The following is an 8,938-nucleotide window of genomic DNA, read 5'->3' as shown; positions in this document are numbered from 1 at the left end:
GCTAAAGGTTACGGGTTTGGATCACGACGGTCATAAATCTTTTCGTAGAAATGTTCAATTCTTGACTTCTGAGGGTAGAACTTCGTGCTTGAAATACGATACATATTAAGCTAAGAAGCTGATTTTGTCCCAGTTTGGACGAAGCACTTGAGAGCAACAGAAGAATAGATAGTGATTCTGTAAGTTAAACACCAGAATTTACTAAGCAAAGTAAAAATCTAGTTCGTTGTCATGTTGTACAGTCGAAGCTCGTTATAGCGACATCGCAAGGGACCGTCGGTATACGGAGATGTCGCTATAAAATTGTCGTTATAAAGAGGTTGGATGTCGTTATAGAGCATGGAGGAATAAAACGATCATAATATTTACTAAAATAGCTAAACGATTGTCGTTATATTGAGTAACTATTGAATATAAGACTAATGTCGCAATAGAGAACGCTCGAAACAGAGAAATGTCGCTTTTAAAGTTGAACTTAGTATGGGAATTTGAAGGGACCATTGGAAATGTCGTTATAGAGAGATTTGTCGCAATAAAAGTTGTCGTTATAACGAGCTTCGACTGTATTATGAAAACCAGCGTGGTATTCGCCAATGAAGAACTCCGCGAACGTTCTTAGCTTGATCAACAGGTTGCGCGGAGGTATTCCTACAGAAGTATCGCATCCAACAAATGTTTCAAGGATGGCTCCATGTATTCCTGCCGAACTGATTAAGGTGAAAGTTGGTTGAGTACGTTATCATATTGTTGGCACCTACTGGAACCACCCACTAATCACTAACACTTACAATGCAATGCTTTCAGTTAAGAAACCGACCCTCTAAGATAAGGTTAGTTGCTTCAAATAATCATTTTTTTGTTATCGCTCTCGAAAACACTGTGAGAAGGCAATGAGAGGGGTGAGCGAAAAGTGATGGGAGAAATGAGGTGCCATATTCAGGCCTTTACTCGAAAAAAAATGCACCATTTTTATCCGTGTGTATTTCTTTTTTGTTCGTGATTAAAAATTGATGACTGGCTATAACTAGATTGGGGTGTATTGTTTATTCTTGTATTCTTTCTCCGGAACAATACATTAATAAGAGAATGTTGTGAAAAAAAATGAAATTGGTGCAGCCGTCTTTGAGTAATGAGCAATCATGTGTCTGGTACCACGCTGACCAAGTAAAGATCTTAAAAACTTCAAAAAAACATCATATCGTAATTTTTGGATATCTACTAGAATACATGACTGATTAGTATGTTTTATTTTAGAGTAGCTCCTAGCTGTGTGAAGCCCACATTTTATTTTTTTGATAAATTGACGTAAAACAAAATGGCCGCCAAAGACATTTTATAAGGAAAATGTCGGTCCCCCAAGGCACATCGGAATATCTTTAACCTTTCGGTCGTCGCGCGTTGTACTTTGTACAACACCCTTGGTTTTGCAAATATCTCAGGAGTCTGAACACTTAGAAAGATGACGTTGGGAAAGTTGTTCGGTAACTCATGGACTATCATTGTTTGAGTTAGTTGATTCAAAATTTTGCCACTAGGCGGCGCTAGTGAGCATAAAACATTTGTTTCGCAAATATCTCATGAGACTGATCACTTAGGAAGATGACGTTTTCGGTAGAGTTGTTCAGTAGCTCAAATTCTTTATTTTTTTAATCCTTAAAGTTCAAGATTTTGTAAAATAATGATAGTCCCTGAGCTTCTGAACAACTTTGCCGAAGGTGCCTGTCTAAAAAGTAAAGATTCTACAGTATCGGAAAAACAAAAATTTCTTACTAACTAGCGCCGCCTGGTGGCAAAATATCCTATTTCTTGGATCACTGAGCTACTGAACTACTTTGCCGAAGACACTATCCTTCTATGTGGTCAGGCTCCTGAGATATCTTTAAACAAAAGTTTCATGCTCATTAGCGCCGCCTAGTGGCAAAATTTTGAATAAACTGGCTTGAAAAATGATAGTCCTTAACTTACTAAACAACTTTGCCGAAAACGACATCCTTCTAAACCAGTGTTTCCCAAACTTTTTCAACTTTCGCCCCTTGATACCAATATTTTTTGGAATCGCCCCCCTATAACAAATATACATGCAAAAAATGTCCTCTAATTGCATATCCATCGAATGATTACTTATCCAATGAATATTATGTTCAATAAAAAATATTATTAATTAATTGAATTTGTTTTCGATACTGAAATACCGTAAAATCGGGTGTAATTGATCAGAAGGGTGAAATTGATCATCGTATCATACGATTTTATTTATTCGTAATGGAGCACAAATGTAAGCTGCAGTAAATGCACGTTGTTTGTCGTAACCATTGTCGAATTGTGTGTTGTGGAGTTTTTTGCGTTAAAGAATGTTTATTACTATGATAATAATGTAAAATTTTAAAATCATGCACAGGGCAGAATAGACAAACACCTATGAACTTCTATTTCTAAGCAAGTTTGTGAGGATGCTTGAGATATATCCCCAAACCAGATTTCATCACCAAAACTCGTATCAATTAGCTCATATGGTTGAACTAATTGAATTTCTGTTAGATATCATTAAACTACTTAGAAAATTGCATACATTTTGGCGTTTTCCGCGTATTTCTTGAAATTTAACTATTCGTTATTTATATAACACGGTGCCCCGACAGACCGTTATTATGCAAAAAAATTGTCCATCAAATCTGAGCACAGGACTCGATTTCTGAGATCATTTTGCACCTCTGGGCCAAATTTTAAAAAAATCCTTAGGAGCAATCTCGAGAAATCTCGATTTGAAGCTTTTGACTTAAAAATTCAATATAATCCATATTAAAATTTTTCAACAGCATAGAAAAAATCCACAAAAACGCACAAAAAGTTAGCCAAACTGTTCTTAACTACTATAGAACTGTTACCGTTGTTATAATTATAAATATTTACAACTGACTTAACTCACCAGAGTGGCTTAAGTATGCTTTTACATGGCGTAAGCCAGAAAGCTTAGTTAAGAATAAAATCAAAGAAATACATTTCAATATACTATTGATGTTACGTTCAATAAACGTAAAACATTCAATGCTGAATATGATTAATTAACAGCTTATTTTTCGACTTTCACACTATGTGACCAGTCCACCAAAGTCTGCCGTAGTTATTTTGCTTAATCAAATTTTCTTCTATGTTCATCTGGTACTACTCTTGATGTTTACGTCTAGTTTTCCACCGAGTATTGCCCTCAGCACTTTACGTAAAAAATATCCTATTCACCATTCTCAGCCTCAACAGGATTATAACTACATGGGAAACATGATTGTCATATGTCACAAGTGTTCGAAGATTAACAAAGTCATTAACAATATTAAACAAATCCCCATTAAGCACTACTTAAGTATCAACTTCACTAGGACTTCCACTCTTTATGCCTTCAATCATTTACTTCGTTTTATTTTTTTTTTCGGGATTCATCGTCAATCTTTTTATTGATTTTTTGTAGTTCGGCTCAGTAACAAAAATCTAGCTGTTGCAGGTAATGTCAAAGACTTAAAAATCAGACTAAAAGCTGATTAAGCAGACAAATTTAATCAAGTGTAAGTATTGTAGGCTCCTCTTTTTTTGTAAAATTACATGGAATGAAAAGAGATGTGTTTCCGAATTTACTGTTCAATATTGCGTTTTGTCGCATACACTCAGGGTAGACAATCGTCGCCGTCAAATGGAAAAAGTCGGCGACGAAACTAAAAGAAGCGTAGTCATCGTCACTCAACCAGCGTCGGATGATGATTTGCCGCAGAGATCCAGTCACATAGGTTCAGCGTCATGATGACAATCAAATACGATTCCTTCGTTATGGGCGAATCTTCGTTCGGGAGCATCAAACCGACTAAAAATATGAACCGAATATGCAGTAAACGCATTCTTTTTGTATGTAAAGGTTACAAAGGGGAATGAAAAAATATTTGCTCGTTGACGATTTTGGGTTGAAGTTAGTCATTTGTCGATGACGAGACGACGCCCTGCTAGAGTTATTATACTGGATGACGTTTTTTTATTTCGTCGGTGACGAATCTGACGATTGTCTGCCCTGCTTATACTCCTCGATTTTGCAGACGATGACTTTGTTGTTCTTTTAGGGCCCAGATAGCCGTAGCGGTAAACGCGCAGCTATTCAGCATGACCATGCTGAGGGTCGTGGGTTCGAATTCCACTAGTCGAGGATCTTTTCGTAAAGGAAATTTTCTCGATTCCCAGGGCATAGAGTATCTTCGTACCTGCCACACGATATACACATGCAAAAATGGTCAATCGGCAAAGAAAGCTCTCAGTTAATAACTGTGGAAGTGCTCATAAGAACACTAATCTGAGAAGCAGGCTTTGTCCCAGTTGGGACGTAATGCCAGAAAGAAGAAGAAGAAGAAGAAGACTTTGTTGGAATCGAATCGAATCGAATGACTTTATTGGAATCGTAAAGCAGGGTTTTGCCATTTTGAAGATAGACAACTAAGATAAGCTTGTGATGCCATTTACTCTACCCAAACGTATAAGGTCGCATATAGAGAACAAAAAAACAGGTTCAGATGTGTTGATGCTGAGGCAGTTCTTGATGGAGATGTAATTAAAGTTGCTGAAGAGCCATATACGTGTGACGTATGATAATAATGTTTCCCTTGTAGTAAAAACACGTGTTCTAGCTGCGAATATCTCCTTTTATGGATTACATAACCAGCTTAGGGATCCGTAACTTGCAAATGGAGACGACATTTCTACCCTATTGCTTGATAAAGGCTTATCTGACTTCAAAGATTATTTCGTTAACAACTTCGCCAAAACACCTCGCGATCCTTTATCGTGCAACACTGAAAAGTGTTTCGAAAACTTAAGCAGTTTTTTAATAATAATGCAAAGAGAGCAACGATTAATACAAGCTTACCTAAATGAAACATCATTGTCAATTTGCCCTGTATAAAACGCTTATTATTGGCTCTCTAAGCACATTTATTTAAGAATAGGAGCGAAAACTATTGAGTGAATAAAATAGGCAAACTTCAGTGAGCTGGTCATTTAGTGCGAATGCCGGAAAAGTCGTAAATATTTCTAATTATAGCAATGGTAACAATGTTATACTAGTTGAGAACAGTTTGGCCAACTTTTTTAGCGTTTTTGTAGTTTTTTTCAGTGCTATTGAAAATTTTTAATATGAATTATATTGAAATTTTTAGTCAAAAACTTCAAATCGAGATTTCTCGAGATTCCTCCTAGGGATTTTTTTTTTAAATTGGCCCAGAGGTGCAGAATGACCATAGGAATCGAGCCCTGTGCTCAGATTTGATGGACATATTTTTTGCATAATAACGGTCTGTCGGGGCACCGTGTATAAATATTGCATTGTTAAGAATTTGACAAGCATATTCGGATTCAGGGAGCTCAAATTTATCTTGTAGAGTTTTTTTTTTTTAAACTAACAATAATGGCATTGACAAGTGATCAATTTCACCCCGAAATGAGATCCCCTGATTTTTTTATTTTAGAGATATTTGTTAACACTAAAATGACATTTGTTAGAAAATCTCGGTACATGAGTCGATGAGACTCACCTTCGTACTTGTTTTCCTGCATTTAGTTGTTTGGCTTTATTAACATTATAGAAAACAGACTAAAAAAACGTGAAAAATGATTAATTTCACGTTTTTTGGAATGTTTTTGTATCCAATTAAAATACATGAATAAATATATGAATATCCAAAATGTTTTCAACTTATTTTTTCAAAGCAATGAATAAAACAGGTATTTTATCAAACACTAAGGAAAGCTCAGATTTTTTTGTGTTGTCCCAGGTTTAAGCCCGACGTAAATCTAATGTTTCCTCAAATCTATTTTAAAACACAGTATTTTACGTTTTCGGTATTGAAGGTTTTTTTTTTATTAAAACCTGAATTTTGTCAGCAAAATTTACTGAAATTCGTTCAATAAATGATTTGAACCAGAAGAACTAAATGGGTAAATGCTTAAAACTGAAATTCAAAAATAAGAACTACAGATTTTTCCGTCTAAACCGGATACCAATAATATAAATGCTTTCAACAAAATCTCTAATAATAAATATTGAAAACATTTATCTTTTTTTTTTAAATACTCAGTTACGTGTTTTGTACTTCCAAAACATGTTATCTGTGTTTTCAATATTTTCTGTGACTTATCATTTTGATCTTGAGAAAATCTCAAATACCAATAATTCACAAAACTCCCTTGGTATGAAAAACCTTTAATGCTTAACACAAATATTTTGTTTTTGACAAACATCAAATACTGTCCAATATTCGAAATGAGATACTTGGAGGTATAAACGATAACATAGTTTTGTAAATAGTCAAGCTTTCACACTTAGAAAATATCACCGACTCCGGTAATTTTTTTTACCGAAATAAAAACCGCAGAGCGCTCAGTAATGCTTTCGGTAAAGTTAAGAACTACCGAACAATCTGTAAATCGAATCGACATGCAGCTGTCAAAAATTACAAAACGTTCGTGAATCATTACCGATCGAATTGTGAAATAAATTACCGAACACATTGTTCGTAACAGCAGGCAGTCGGAATAGATTAGGGTGATCGAAAAAAATAAAATAAAATAAAGTTCATGTTATTGAAAAGAAAATAAATCGATTTATTTTGTGTTTATTATTTTTGGGTATCGTTTGGACATGTTTGAATAATTCATGACTTTTAAAAGATTATCAGGTTGCAGCAATGCAAAGCCATTTAGTTGAGTGAGTGCAGGAATTTTGCTCCGGTGGTACTCAATGTTTCCGTTTGGCATATTGCTCCGTTGATAAACAGATAGAACTGTTTGTCTGTCGGTGAAGGCGGGACATTGAATACCATAAGCGACATCACTAGCAACTCAAACGCGCGCTTCACGTCCAGCGCTACAGGAATAATCCAGTCATGCCACTTAAGGAAACAATCTTGGCTCATTTGCAGCTGCTCCCCCCTTACGTACAAAACCGGTGCCACCGATTCTGTCATGGGTGGGTCATCTTCCATCTAAAATATAAACATTTTTTTTACATTTTGCTTAGATACTTATTCACTTACTTTACCTTAATCCATTCAATGATACCAGATAGTGGGTTTTCCTTTCTGGAATTGTCTTGCTTCCTTTTGGATCCTCTGGATGGATTTTTCAATCGGATGATTGACAGCGCTCGAATAAAATCTGAAAAGTAATACACCTAAAATATATGTTCCTAAAAAGTCAAAACGACAAATTTACCTGCTTTGATTTCCTTGTAGAGATGACTATTCTGCTTCAAAATGTTTGCTTCGATTTGTTCCCAATTATGACAGAAAGATGCGGCTGAGGGCTTCATCTTGTGGTAATCGATGGAGATCTGTAGACGGAATAAACAATAATTGTCTGATAAATCTCGCATTCACTAGCATTTGTACGTAACTTTATTTTATACCAAATGACTATTTTTTCTTTTTTGGTAACTATATAAATCTGAACTACTATCTGAATGAAAACGACATGTTTAGGGCGCTTAAGGCAAAGCTCAATGCTGAAACACTATTGAACTGCACCTTTTTTAATTAATCCACTTCTCTAAACCGAATTAATGTTCTACTTTAAAACTAATTCTGTGATTTTTTTCCGTGTATAGTAGCGTCGCGACGCTGAAATATGCAAAAATCAGATAGAGCAAACAGCGCAAACAGCAATCAAAATCTGGGCAAACATTAGAAAAGAGCATATCGACATTGGTAAATAATGGCTTTTCAAAACACTGTTGAGTGCAATTCAAATTGAATGAAGGCGACAAGGTGCATGTTTGATTGCTCTTTCTCATATCATAAAGCTAGACAGTTATGCAATCTTGCATCCTGATGTAAAAAAGTTCAATCAAACATGCATCTTATCACCTTTATTAACAGAAGAGGATCCATGATGAGAAATAGATTATATTACTTATGCCCTTATTCTAGCATACACTCGATATAAAATGTCAAAAAAACATAAACATAAATCCATAAAGATCTGATGAAGTTTTCATTTGATAGTAGTGCTAGATAAACATAATGTTTGATATGTTGCATTTGAAAAAAAAAAAACTTACCAGCTCTCCGTTGTATGCTGAGAATACAGGAAAATCCATCAAGTATTCAGTGAACCTGTTTTCCAGACGAAAAGCCTGCCGGTTGTTGAATGTAGCAGTCCACAATTCAACTACACGGGATTTGGTTGCTTGATTCGGTACGATAAATTTCAATTCTTGAATCTGGAATTGCCCAATGGAAATAATGAGTAATGCGTCATCTGTTAACATTTCAGGCTTACCAGAGGTTCAATGTCCGCGGTGCAAGGTTGGGCAATCAGTAAAGCATTCTCCGCCAGAGAATTAGGATCGATCCGGCGCCGTTTGATTACTCTTTCACCGGATTTCCTCGCCAAGTATTCCATTCGGTAGTGAATCCGACCAGCATGACGATTTAGTCCGCGTGCATGTGCATGGAACCACAGAGCCTGAGGAACATAAATAATGCATATTAAGTGATGCTTCACCAAAAATTTTAAAATATTACCTGTGGTGTGTCGCAGCTTGAAGCTCCGAGGATGGGATAGGATTCCACCAGTGACAGAGCAAGCTGTTTTTTATGAAACGTTGTTGGACGACTATGAAACCGTAAGTTTGAAAAGAAAATTAATGTGTTAAAGAAAATATAGAATTTACATAAAACTACTTCGTTTATGGGTTACTCACCAGCCGAAGAGTGATTTGAGACAGTTGCAGATCAGATTGTTGATGCGCTTGAAATCTGTTTCTGTCACGTGTGTTGCTTCTCGAAGCAACGACTGTATTACTGCACCTTCTGCGGTTCTTTCAAAAATACGATCGATGTGAATTACCTGTTGAAAATTGTAAGTCAACTCTACGATGTAAAAATTTCGAGTAATATCAAAAACTCATGTA

The 8,938-nt window shown here is 35.7% G+C and overlaps 1 long non-coding RNA gene across 1 annotated transcript; it reads right to left on the bottom strand.

The window, feature by feature from the left end:
- Positions 1–7,087: 7,087 nt before the first annotated feature.
- Positions 7,088–8,213, bottom strand: LOC110676454. Its single transcript, XR_002500404.1, has 3 exons — positions 8,084–8,213; positions 7,240–7,357; positions 7,088–7,182 (listed from the first exon to the last, which is right to left on the bottom strand). It is a non-coding gene; the product is annotated as an uncharacterized LOC110676454 (long non-coding RNA).
- Positions 8,214–8,938: the final 725 nt, after the last annotated feature.

Source organism: Aedes aegypti, chromosome 2, assembly GCF_002204515.2.
Source record: "Aedes aegypti strain LVP_AGWG chromosome 2, AaegL5.0 Primary Assembly, whole genome shotgun sequence".
NCBI classification, from domain to species: Eukaryota; Metazoa; Arthropoda; class Insecta; order Diptera; family Culicidae; genus Aedes; species Aedes aegypti.
This window is presented reverse-complemented; position numbering and strand designations above follow the sequence as displayed.